This window comes from Leptinotarsa decemlineata, unplaced genomic scaffold (genome assembly GCF_025532065.1).
Source record: "Leptinotarsa decemlineata unplaced genomic scaffold, Ldec_3_MD MMD2_tig00000576_RagTag_RagTag, whole genome shotgun sequence".
In the NCBI taxonomy this organism is placed as follows: Eukaryota; Metazoa; Arthropoda; class Insecta; order Coleoptera; family Chrysomelidae; genus Leptinotarsa; species Leptinotarsa decemlineata.
Window position 1 is genome coordinate 2,979,752 of NW_027412551.1, and position 14,876 is coordinate 2,994,627.

At 32.6% G+C, this 14,876-nt stretch overlaps 1 non-coding gene across 1 annotated transcript; it reads left to right on the forward strand.

Annotated features, from left to right (window-relative positions):
• Nucleotides 1-14,483: 14,483 nt before the first annotated feature.
• TRNAW-CCA (transfer RNA tryptophan (anticodon CCA)) lies at nucleotides 14,484-14,555 on the forward strand. The gene has a single exon. It is a non-coding gene; the product is annotated as a tRNA-Trp (tRNA).
• The last annotated feature ends 321 nt before the right edge of the window (nucleotides 14,556-14,876 follow it).

The following is a 14,876-nucleotide window of genomic DNA, read 5'->3' on the forward strand; positions in this document are numbered from 1 at the left end:
GGATCATTCAGAATTTTTTTCGTATGAGATTTTGTGTGTGTGACATAAGGACGTAATTAATTACATTTGGTGGGGCTTCAGCTCCAGAGTTGCTGTGGAGGGCCTTCAGTGAAACGGAGGAGAATGGATAATGCAACACCTACTTATACATGCAATTGTTGTAATGTGACAATTCCTTTGACCCAAGTGAATTCTCACCGGAGAACCATGAGTTATAAAAATAATGCATGTATTCAATTGTCTGACGGTGTTCAAATTATGAAGAATGCATTCAATTGCCGCATTGCTACATACAGGGCGGAGAGTTCGATTGTATCAACTGACTACATGTCATTTTTTAATGAGATTAGGCAGTAGGTCGTTGAACTACTGGAATCGTCCATCAGGATCCATAAAAGCATCAAGGTGAATATGGAAGTTTTTTGGGAATTATATTCTTCAGACTCAAGATTCGAGGTACACTAAGTCATTTGATTACCCAAATAAAATAGTGCACCATTCTTCTGATTTCAATGATGTTTTTGATGGATTCCGCGATGTAATTGTGACTCAAACAACTGAAATCCAAAAACGTGACTCAGGTATTTATTTTTTATAAATTTCAACGAGATTGAATGGTAATATTTTTTTTTGTAATTCAGGTTGGACTAAAATAATGTTTCTCGAGGTCAACATTAATAAATACAGTCCACTGGGAGGACGTTCATATGTAAAGCTATCATGAATGTTCGTAATGAGGATCAACACTTTTTTGCCTGGGCTATAACATCAGCATTATATCCTGAAAATGGTAGAGTGTCAGAACTTACGTCATATCCACATTTTTCCAATGTTTTAGATGTCACAGGTATGGATTTTCCGGTTGAAGTTAATAATAAGAGTATTGAAAGATTCAAAGATAGAAATGATATTTCAATTAATGTTTACGGTTAAGAGAGTAAATTTGACAAGGGTAAAATAAAGTATGATGTGATTGGTCCATTGCGATACTCACAGAGAAGACTCCGGAGACATGTCAATTTGTTACTTATAACTGATGACTCCGGTAATAGTCACTATTGTTGGATCAAAAAACTTTCAAGATCAGTTTCTAGTCAACTATCAGTTCATGAACACAAAAAATATTTTTGTGATGGATATTTGATGTATTTTCCCGAAAAGAGATTGCTTTCACGTCATGAAATGAATGACTGTAATCTCGTTAGTACTAAAACACCAACCACCAATTTCAAGATCAATAAATATGGTAGGGTGGTTGCAGAAAATAAATTATTGTTTGAAAACTCTGGGAGACACATGAGGGTACCATTTGTTGTATATGCTGATTTTGAATTATTACTTGAACCGATTCACGTGAATGAGCCAAATCCTGACAGTTCATACACGATTAAAACATTTAAACATGCCCCTTCCATTCATTTGATTATTTGATAAAATGTTCATATAATGATGGTTTGTCAAAATTTGTTACATATAGGGGCATAGATTCTGCTCAGAAATTTGTGAGTAGCATTGAAGATAATTTGAAAACGATATATCAAAATCATCTCAGATACCCTATACCAATGAATGCACAAACCCTCGAAGAAGGGGAACAATTTGCTGCAGCCAAAAATTGTAGTATATGTAATGAACCATTCATTGATGGAGAAGTCAAAGTTAGAGATCACTGTCATGTCACAGGGAAGAAAAGATCACATGCCTCTCATTCAAAATGTAATTTGAATTTTAAAATCCCTAATTTTATACGTATTATTTTCCATAATTCAAGTGATTATGATTGCCATCTATTCATAAAAAAATTGTCTAGGAACAAAGAGAAAGTTGATGTTATACCGCAAACTAAAGAGAAATATATATTTCTTTCACGAAGCATCTCTTCACACACACCTATATCGATAAAGAGTAGGGTTGAGAACAAATATATCAGAATGAGATTTATCGATAGTTATGAATTTATGACTAATTCGTTGGAGAATTTGGGAGCTAACTTGACTTCTGATCAATGTATGGAGATGCACAAACATTTCCCACAAATTGAGAAATTCAATTTGATGAGACAGAAAGGTTTATCTCCATATAGTTTCGTTGATGACATTGACAAATTGAACTATCCATCACTTCCGACAAAAAATCAGTTTTATGACAAACTCAGTTGTGAACATATGTCAGAAAATGAATATGATAGGGATGGAAATGTGTGAAATTTATTCGAGTGTCAGAATTTGGGTGCTCTGATTTGTATTTGAAGTCAAAGGTATTGCTTGTATGTGATATTTCCGAAAACTTTCGCACCACGAGTTAAGAGATATATTACTTAGACCTGGCACATTATTACGCTGCACCTGGATTATCTTGGGATGCTATGTTGAAGTATACGAATATTGAATTGGAATTACTAACTGACATTGATATGATTAACTTTTTTCAAAAAGGTATACGAGGTGGAATTAGTCAGTGTAGCGAGAGGAAACATATAGCAAATAATAAATTTCTACCAAATTATAATCCCAATGAACCTTCCATATTCATTACATATTTAGATGCAACAAATCTATACGGTCATAGTATGTCACAACCTCTACCAACAAGTGAATTTGCATGATTGACACTTAATGGAATTCTTGATCTTGATGTGATGAATGTGAGTGCATTCACATTTAGTGAAATTGAAGTTCAATTTCACTAAATTATCTTTTCAACTAGATCACTTACTTTCAGGTGAGCACTGATGATGACAAAAGTCGAAAGCGCTTTGCAAGAATTTTAATATATTATACACTTTAATACAAAACCTCTTCGATTCATTAAATCTGTAAAAGATTTCTATTAACTGATGAACAATGCGGTATATGGAAAGACAATGGAGAATGTAGATAATCGAATTGATGTTAGACTCGTTACACATTGGGAAAATATAGGGAAAAAAATAGGGGCCAGCACTCTCAAATTCAAAGCAAATTTCGAAAATTGATCAATTTCTACAGATAATTTCGTTGCCATTCAATTGGAAAAAGTCCATTACCATGAACCATTATATTTGACATTTTCTATATTAGAATTCTCTGAAACAGTCATGTATGACTTTCTCTATGGATGCATCAAACAACACTTTGGTGCTGATATGTTTGAAAATATAGAAAACTTACCTCAACCTCAAGTAACTTTCATCACTGAACTTGTTACGAAACTGCCTAATAATATCACAGATTATAGTAGTGTTTTTAGAATAGAAAATTACTGTCCTTTGTAAATGGTTGAAACATTTTCATTCTTTTAATTTTTTCGCCTTAAATTTTTTATCATTTGCTCATCAATGGAATTTCGCTGTTCACAAATGGATACCTTTATGTATCAGAATTTCAGTCATTTCTTCTTATCAGTTTCAAATTCATGGACACATTCGTAACGATGTAATTTCTCATATTCAAAGGGTACTTCGCCCTTTGAATTTTTAAAGTTGAGGATAAAGAGGTGGAGGGTATGAAATCACATGCGCTAGTATCAATTCAATAATCAAAATTGGTATGTCCAAATATTTGAAAAGTTCAAAGTGGAAAAAATGTTCATGACAAAACATTGTGGCTCTCTCCCATAAAGTTTGACTATGAACAACTTCCAAAGAAACAATGAAATCAGTCAATGAATGAATAATAATTCAAACCTACAAGTGAGATTTGTGTTATTTACAAATATGAAGCAATCTTGGGAAATATATGAGAACGGCTCAACAGACAGTTTGACAGTATGATATCATATTGTGATATCAATTCGATGACCTTTCTTCATATTGAGGAAAATTCATTGATGACTTCATTTTGTGTTCAATGAAACAGTTGTTAGGATGGTTTTTTCAATATCCCACACTGTGATACGCAGCATGAATTTACATGCTATTTTTATCGCAATTCATGAAATTTAAATAACATTGCTCATCTTCTTTCACTTCAGTGAAAAAATTAGAAGCATGGGTAATCGCCTTTTATTTCATATCACTATATATTTATTTTTTCAGTTCATGACTTTTTTGTTCGTATCTCATAACTGAATTATATATTACAATTTGCTAATAGCTTTCTCTTTCTTTCTCTCCTGGAATAAAAATTAGTTGAAGTCATAGCAGATTCTCATTACCAAAGTATGTTTCGAAAACAATGAAAATAGCTATTTATGACATGAGTATTAAAAGTAAGGTTTGTGAAATTGCTCAACTCACTACGATCGTTTTGCAAACTTTTTCACTCACAAAATAACAATTTCTTTTGACACAAATATCATACAAGGTTTGATATCATATAATAAAATAATAAAATAGATAAATTTAATATTTCTATAAAAACAAATTTTTACATCACTTGTCAGTTAACTATTTTCATGTTATCGAATTTGCTGTGAAGTGGCCGTGTCTGGTGACGACGAATCACCTGCTTACCAACAAACAGTATTGTTTAGAGCACACGCATTTCATTTAAAGTTTTTGCTGGTGTTTAATGTCTTGCATAATGAAGAACAATAGTGAGGAATTGTATGTTCTTGAGGATATTGAAGAGGCTGCATAAAGAGCTTCAATTGAATTTTTACCGAAAAATCGGCTCAGCAGTACGACATTGCATATTATAACTTTCTTAGCTGGTGTAGACTTGAAAACGTCGAACAAAATTTCAGCGAAACCGTCTTCTTAGCCTATCTAGAAGAGAAATAAAAAATATGGAACTCGTCAACTTTGTGGAGCAAGTTTTCTATGATAAAGTCAAATGCGCTCGTTGAAACTAGTGCAAATATTTCAAAGTAATAGCATTCTTGAAGTGGAAAAATAAAAGTTATAGGCCCAAAACATCAAAAACTCTTATGTTGGAACAAGTCCAGAGGTTTATAAATGAGGCGCCAGATGAAAAATATTTGATGATAAAAGTTGCTACTATTTTGGGAATATATAGAGCCTGCCGGCGTGAACAGCTGTGCCATTTATTAATGGAACACATCAAATTAAGCACTCAAATCACTGATTGTTCAAATTTCAAATACAAAAACCAAAATAGGTCGTTCTTTTTGCATTGTTGGAAAAAACATTGACTATTCAAATGAATAACGTTGCATTCTGCCCTTCTGTTATCAATCATCAACGTTGTTTTTCTGAAATACTCAAATTATAAATGCAGTGCCAACCCAGTTGGTATAAACGCGTTTGGGAAAATGCCCTCAACCATTGCTGAGTTTCTGAATATCCCGGAATCAAAGGTCCAGAAGGTCTTCTGCTTCTTTGCTAGCACAATTAGGAGCAATTATAACGGATATCAAGTAGCACGGAGGATGGAAGTCTTCAACAGTAGCTGAGGGTTACATCGATCAATCTATTTTTTATTAAAAGGCTATTGCTGGAAGAATTAGCTCAACAGCTAGCTCCAGTGTTACAGCATCGTCCTCTTCCCTTCAAGAATTAAATGTTAAAGCCCATGAAATTGTCAACTCAATAGTTCAAATATATCACAAGGCTTTTCAACATCGCAAGGTATCAATATCAGCAGTTGTTCTAATTGTACGTTTTATATTGATGTTCATAAATAATAATAATGATAATAATGTCATTATTATTATTATTAAATTTCAACACGCTACTTTGTAAACATCATCTTTTAATACTTCTGACAATCATTGAAAATGTCAGATAGTTGAACAAAAAAGAATTTCTAATTGTCATCAAACAAAGCAATGACTAGGATATTCCATTTTTCAGATCGGCAAGTCGTGAAGACTCGATAATTGTCAAATCTTTTGTGGCAACCCGAATGAGGATTTGATTGATTTTCTGGGTATACTTTTACGAGTTTTTGATATTTCTAAAAACAAGCATTTTCTATACTGAACCACCATTTTGAAACTGAAACAATATCAGTCTTAGAAATCAAAACTCAATACTAGCTCAGTCTCATCAATAGATAATTATTGAATATGTCATCAGGGATAATTGAAAATATCAAATTAATATGCCTAATCTACGAACAAGTTACCTGGATTCGGACTGAACTCATCCATTTCACAATTCGACTTATTTGTTCACCATGTACAAATTCTGTTCGGTTTTGTTCAATACATCATGCATATAAATGCAGACTATCTTCATTGAAGAGATGAGACATGGAACAATTTCTTTTTTGGTGAAATTATGCAAATTTCATGAAACCATAACCACACATATTCAATACAGGTTGTCGTTGATTTTTTGAAGAAATATATAAGTCCAATCAATGAACAAAATCATAACTATATGATACAATTCGATTCATAACTCCTGATGACAATATTTTTTCCATATACCGATAAATGAACATGATTAAAGTTTGAGTAACTGATGAAGCTACCATGTGGCGAAACGCGTTTCGAATGAAATTCCTTGTGAGAACTCTAAAATTATGATCATGGATAGTGTTACGCATTTTTATAACACGTTAGGAATCACACGTTGAAAGGTGAGACCTCGTTAGTCCTACGCTCACACAAGTTTCGACTTTTGAAAATTGTTGTTCGTAGGAGAGAGACAGCTGGTTAATGGAAAAACAGATTGCAACAAAATAGATTTTTAACGGGTCACAGTTTATAATTCAGAAGTACCGTTATTAGGTACCATTGTATTAAAAAAACACACTTCAATTTGAAATTTTCAATTGAAAGTGCACAAAACCGCGAAACATGTTTCGCTTCACAGTAACATGTTCGGGCGTCACAATATTGTGACGCGAGTATTGTGACGCCCGAAGATTCTATTGTATAGCGGAACACGTGTTGAGGCTTTGTAAACCTTGTGAAAATTTCACATTGAAGTGTATTTTCTGAATGTGTTGTAATGGATTTTCATCAAATATCGGTTAGTTCTATCATATGTTTGAAAGTATAGTACAAGTAAACGATATATAGATAGGGAGCTAACTAATTTCTTTATTCACTAATCATTTCTGATTATATGAGAATCACAATAACTATATATATATATATATATATATATATATATATATATATATATATATATATATATATATATATATATATATATTACAATGTAGGTTTTCACGGATGGTAGAATATGATGTCTTGTTTTTCCGGGTGTCGACTATCGAATAATACACAACGGATGAACACCCGGAAAAACAACACATCATATATATATATATATATATATATATATATATATATATATATATATATATATATATATATATATATATATATATATATATATATATTTTTCGGAAGCTTCTGATAATTCCTCTTCCATATTCCCTGTTTCACTATCACTGTCGTCATTTAAATCAATAATCAATTTATTTCCACCATCATTATGAAAGTGTCCATTCTCCATATAGTCTTTTTCAACTGAAATTACTTTTTCAATCCTATTCTTCCAGTCTTCTTCTTTATCCAATTCTGAAGAGTTTTGTCACAGCAGCTCACGTTATGGCAGAAAAGTATTGTTTGGCAGTCGTATATTGTTTACCATCGCTATTGGAATCACTACACTGAAAAAAGTCTACGTTGTTATCACACTCGTTATTACTATTAGTTCTTGTTAAAAGAAGCCACAATTTAAACAGATAACAAAAGTTTTAGGTAATTATAATAGCACCAATATCGAATGTCAACACTGGAATCATTTAAAATTTAATTTTATGACTCTTCAACCAAACATAAAACTCGGTAAGTGAAAATTATCCAATAAAAGCTGCCAAGTCCACGTGTACTAGTTTGCGGTCGGTTCATTTCTATGTATTGGTTATTTTGAGGGCTCTGAGAGTTCGACTATAATAATAATAATATGCTTTATTGCCCAAAGAACATTAGGTCTTATTGACAAAGCTGCAAATTTTCATCAGTCATCAGTCATCATCATAAAAAAATTTAAAACGAAATTCTTGTGCACTCACACAACATGTTCTAGATAATGATCATTCAGCCAATTATACTAACACCAAAATTCTCCATTTCGAACCAGATTCAAATAAAAGGCAATTTCTGGAAATGGCTGAGATCAAAATTAAAGAAAACAATATCAACAAAAAGAGAGACATCGACAACCTCAGCAAAATTTATTCATTTTTACTAACAAAAAATATAAATCTGAATACATCCTGTAATATTAACACAGTATAAATCCCCATAATAAACGATAATAAAAAATTTGAAAAAGTATTTCATATTATGCAATGTCAAAAAGTTGTCATATATATATATATATATATATATATATATTTATTTGATGCAACTAATTTTCCTTTATTTTGAGTATTTCAATATTAAATTCTACAAAAAGGATTTGAAGCTTTATATCTTCTATTAATTATCTGCATATAATTAATAAAAGATATAAAGCTTCAAATCCTTTTTGTAGAATTAAATATTGAAATATATATATATATATATATATATATATATATATATATATACATATACAGATACACATATACATATCTATACACACACATACATATATAGGGTACAAATAATGTTAAAATACTCAAACACATATAAAATTGATTAAAGATATCATACAATGAAAAATACCAAAAAAGTTCAAAATGTTGAAATGCAGTATACCATACTTTGTTTAATAAAAAATACAGTTGATAAAATACATTAGAGAAAGCGGTCCTCATAGAAATCTTCTAAACTATAATAGGATCTACCACATAATAAGTCTTTTACTGATTTTCGAAATACACAGCTATCCTCTGAAATTTCAATATGGTCAGGTAAATGATTAAACATCTTGAGACCATTGTAATATATAGAGTCTTTGACTGGACTAGAGGCTGGTATAGGTAATCTTAGGTCGTTAGATTGTCGAAGGACATAATAATTGGAGTAACCGCTAAATATCAATTTATGTTTGTTGATTATTTTTGAAGTAGTAGTATATTCTAATTATTTCGTTGCAAAAATCATGAATACGATTTCATACATACTTCTTGATTTGCCTCAAAATAATTTATTGGTGGCTACTTGAAATATGAATGAACCAGGACGGGGAAAGGAATATATCATACCGAAGTAATTCCGTAATTTGAATAATTAATGAAAATCCGAATGAAAGTCTATTGCAGGATTTTCATTTCGAACAATGTAGTCTTCACAATTATTGATATTTCTCGAAATGAAGGTTCTTTATTCAGAGCGGATTTGATATTTTCTGACCTGCTGTTTGACTTAGTCATGAAATAATGCAGACTTCTGACGACATCCAAAAAATATTCTCATTTTTTCTGTACTCAATAGACTACACTGTATTTATTTCGAATAACATTTTTTTGAATTCACCTCTACCAGGCATACTCTTTATGAGACTTTTCAAATTTCTACCAAATTACATCGTCGATGCAATAATATTTTTAACCGTTGATCACATATATGAAATGAAAGTATCTTTGTATCTATAAAATGTGTGAAGTACCATAATATAATGTTGGTTGGAGATAGTGTTTGAAATATTTATTATCATCAAATATTATTATGTGATGGAATTCATCGATACTTGATGGGAATCCATAATAACATATGATATAAATTGATTTAAAAACCCTGAAAGAATCTGTAAAAAACTAAAGATAAGGACCTGGAAGATAGAACAAACTTACCGTTACGAGTAGTAGTAATGTATATATATATATATATATATATATATATATATATATATATATATATATATATATATACATTACAGAAAACGTGAAAAAAGTAGGAAAGCGATAAGTGTAACACACTGGTTTCGCAATAAAAATAACAATCTACACATAGCTTACACATATACACATAGATATGACATTTTTTTTACACATGACATTATGAGTTTGAGGAATCTCTTCTGTAACGTTTCCAGTGGTTTCAAATGTACACGTAGAGCTGATCCCCAAGCAGTTATTCCATATCGTAAATGACTCTCAACAAGGGACGTATATAAATGATTCAGTTCGTTGAAAGGTAAATATCTTTTCAGAACCCGAAGTCTGTAGAGGGCTGTTTGGAGTTTTTTTATAATATATCTGATGTGGTAATCCCATTTTAGATGTGTGTCAATATATACGCCTAAGTATTTCGATTGTTTAACAGACTGAATTGTTATTGTATGGTTTTGTGTAGTCAGAATATTGAGGTTGTCATAAGGACAGGCATTAGATGCATTGCAACTGAAAGGAAGAAAATTCGTTTTCTCCACATTTACAGTCATGAGTCTGTTATCAAGCCACAGTTTCAATAATTGGAAATCTGCCTCTACCTTTTCTTTCAATTCTTGCCAACTGTCCCCTTCATAAAATATGGCGGTATCATCCGCATATCCTATTATGGTAACCACGCTATTTATTTTAAGTATATCGTTTATATTATGGTTGAATAATAAGGGGTTCAACACTGTGCCCTGAGGAATTCCACATTTAATAACTCATCACTAGTTTTATCTGCTATTCTAACAACTTGTTTTTTGTTTTGTAGATAACTTTCAAATAATTTCAAACATATACCTCTGACTCCATTATTGTTCAGTATTTGTAATAGTAATTGGTGGTCAACCGTGTCGAAAGCTTTTTTTAGGTCGATTAACAGGCAAAGTGAAGGTTTTCCTTTTTCTAAGGATTTGTGTACTATTTCTGTTAGTTCAAGTATCGCATCTTCGCTAGATGTTTTTTTTTAATCCAAATTGTTTGGTCGAAATAAGTTTATATTAATTGATAAATGAACCTAATCTTTTCTTCACTAATTTTTCGAAGATTTTTGAGAGGTGGGTAATAAGCGAAATAGGTCTATAGTTACCGATTTGGGTTTTATCACCTTTTTTATGGATAGGCGTGACTATTGTTGTTTTGAGAGCGTTTGGCCAGATACCAAGTGACAAACATCTATTTACTATACTAAGGGTTCTAAAATGAATTTTGGAATAGCTTTCAAAACTTTAGCTCTGATTTCATCGTTCCCTGGTGATTTATTATTTTTTAATTCATTAATAATAAAATTCAACTCATTTTTATCCGTTGGAATCAAAACTAAGGAGTTAGGTAAATTATTAGTGATTGGGGTGGAGTTGGGGTTCCTAGGTATTTTGTTCGATAAACTCTTTCCGACGTCTACAAATTTATTATTGAATTCATTGGCTATGTCCCTATGGTCAATTAATAGTTCACCTTGATCGTTCGCGATTGGTCTAATAATATTTACTTTGCGTTCAGTACCCGTGATTTATATATGAAAGTTATTGAGTGTCTTGATATAGAAACAGAGGTTAATAATCGAACATAGCACTCAAAAAGTGGCAAACCAGAGCCACGTGTTTCGAGTTTTTGTCCCATGAACAGTATGGTGCAGACAAGTGTAAGGCAACACTTGGTTACTCGAACTCAGAAGTTGGAGTAGAGCCTAGATGAGGATAGCACGACCAGCTGTCGAAAGCGCTCGCAGATAATCAAACAGAAGTTATAAAGCTTCAAATCCTTTTTGTGACTTACATTGATATTAAAGTAACATATATATATATATATATATATATATATATATATATATATATATATATATATATATATATATATATATCTGGTATATATAACATATCTGGTTCCAGTCAGAAGACCTAGAATTCCCAAGCTACATCTAACATGACCAAGCAGGCAGCTATAGCTACCTGCGTGACATCTGGGTCCAGGATATAAATACAAATAGAGATCATATCGAGTGTGCCTAATACAAATCAAATATAAAACAATTCGTGGACACAACACTCCAAAAAGAGGGGCAAACCATGGACACGTGTTTCTGGCTTTCGGCCTCATCAGCGCGGTGCAGCCAAGTGTAAAGATGGGCAACACTTGTTTGCCGAAATCAGGAAACAACACAAACGCACCACGGAATGGTTACTCCAAAGTTATGGTGGAACAAGCTTTCGCTAGAAGACAGCAAGAGCGTCACAAGGAAGAGAAGCTGACACGACCATTTCTTGTACTTCCCTACATCAGAGGATTGTCGGAGAGGATGAGAAAAATTGAATCCAAGTATAACATCAGAACCTGCTTCAGATCTGGAAACACTACCTGTAGCAGCCTCACAAGAACCAAGCCACCAAACGCGGACTGCGATTCCAAGAATTGCATTTACCGGATACCCTGCGAGTGCGGAGAACTCACTCACACGGTGAGTGTATCCAACCACCATCAATCGACTAAGAGAGGAATCATCAAGACTCGACTAGACTAGACTAGAATCATAAGATGTATGAGTCGGGCGCACTGCGAGTGCAGAGAATCATACATCGGTGAAACTAAGATGCCATTGAAAGTTCGCATTGTCGAGCACAAGAAACACACACAGCGAGAAGAAACCAGTAAATCAGGAATAGCAAAGCATGTTTGGACTCATAAACATAACATCAAGTGGGCTCAAGCTGAAATCATCCTCGGAGAAAATTCAAAGAAGTCGCATATATGTTGTCCAACAACGCATTTAGCCAAGCTAGCGTAAAAATACACAACATTTGATAACCTCTAATCAAGCGGAACACGACCAACTCCCGCCAAACGGTCAGTTTCCGCCAAAGCCGATGAAGCGGAGAGAAGGAAGAGGAAATAGGGGAAAGGTGAAAGCACTCGAATGACCTATAAATAGTCAGATCACTGAGGAATAAGTCATAAGTCCAGTTATCACCCGAATACGATTGTGGATACTAACAATCAAAACCGTGAAGTGACCAGGGTTGTAATCTTTCAACTTTTTAATTTTCATTTCTTGATAATGATTTTCCAATTTTCATCTCGTGTTGATAGTTCAATTTTTCCAATTTTTTAGTTGTTGCTTGAATTTTATTTCATTGTAATTTCAGTTTTTTGCTGGATAAAATTGTTATTTTTCAGCTAACGTTTTTGATTTTTAAATTTTTTACAGATTCTTTCAGGGTTTTCAAATCAATTTATATCATGAATGAAATGAAAGGATTTTTCAGTAACATTATATTATGAAAGTTTACCTTCATTAGGGTACACAAAACCGCAACAAATATTCCACACTATACAATTACTTATCGAAACCCAAAGAATAGATATAGAATATATACATCAGTGATCCATCCTATAGTTCAAGTTATTTTGGAAGAAAGGAATTTTTGCAAAATTACAAAATTTTTCTTCCATTTCAAAACCAAGCTTTTTGAACCAGCCGAACTCCTAAAGTATATTTCAGGTATATGAATCAAGTGAATTGAGGTGACTTATTTACAATTGGGGTGGTAATTAGGGAAATATTATCACATTTTTTTGTTGGCGAATAACTGGGTATCAACATTATTTTCGTCATGATTCGATTAGTTTCTGGTGACAAGGAAAAAAAAAGTTTTATCAAACATTCCACAAAAATTCTACAAGTTTTTGCCGAAAATAGAATTTAGTTTTTGATTACTACACATTGAAACTTCCAATTCCGGCATTTGACGAATAGGAATTCAGTTAGTTATTTTTCCGTTTGTATCGGGTCTACAGACACCCACCGTTTCTTTTGTGCTCCATAAGCTACATTTCTACCGAAATTATTTTTTTTGATGGACTGCCTAATTTTTCAGTTTTTCGCAGAAAACAGTCTGAGAACGTGGGTTTATTGTTCGAAAAATCAAGACACTTACTCTTGAGTTCTGAAGAACTTGATGGTTGCTTTCAAATGATTCCCACATTATTCATTTCCGGACTTATTTTCAATGTAACAAGCACTTTTTCCAAACATTACGCGTTTCATCAACCGAGTTGGCTTCTTCAGGCGGTTATGAAAATGAGAATTTATTTTTTATGAGAGACAAATAGGAGTGACAAGTGACTTAAGTTTCGTAGTATGTGAGGTGAAATTTTGGGTATGCTATACCCTCCGATGTTGAAAAGAAGTTTGGGTGTATGTACTTTCGTATTTTGAGATGTTGATTACGAAGTCGAAAGAAAGTATCGGTGCTTTCCCTTCAAAGTTCCGAAAATTACAACTTTTCGACATTCTTGTTGATCATTGAACTGAAAAATGTCAAAGAAGGTGAAATAAGATCCGAAAGTGATGTGGTGATTAAATAATTGTGTTTTTCTATAGTTTGTATTGTGCAAAAAGGAGGCTGAATAGTTGCGATTTTCAGAATTTTGGCAAGACGCAACTTTGGAAATAAGGGAGAGCACCGTTTTTTTGTTCAGATTCGTAATCTACAAGAAAAATTATGAAGTACCTATACCAATTTGGAGAGATCCGCCCATCCAAAATTTTACAAGAATAAGTAAGTCCAATTTTTTATGAGGCGAGGTAAGAATCCGAATAATCACTTGAACTCATCCTCCTCATGAACAAATAACTCATATTTGTCATTTTACAAAAATGTATTTTCATGGCAGTTATACGTTATACCTTGAGGCACGTTTTCGACAAACTACTCTATATGATGAAAATTGTCGATATGATTGTGAAATTGAGAGCTCTATAGAATGCAAAAGGTATATGACTCCGTGGCGCAACGGTAGCGCGTCTGACTCCAGATCAGAAGGTTGCGTGTTCAAATCACGTCGGGGTCAATTTTTTTTTTCGTGTTCATATAGACTTCTGATTAGGAAAAGCTGCTATTTGAAAATCTTGCAAAATAATTGCTAGTTTCATTGAAAAAAATTATTCAGGTCAAGAAATGCATCGTTCCCAAAATACAACTCTTTCAAAAATTCCTCCTCCTGAACATGCCCTCACTTTTTGTCACTGCAACTAGGAAATAATTTGTAGGTATGTATGTTATATAAAATGAAGACGTTCGAAAAAATTTCATTTTTTTAAGTTTTGCGTATAGCGACACTTCTGTGAGATTTTTCTATATAAAATTTTTATGTTTGGTATTTATATAAAAT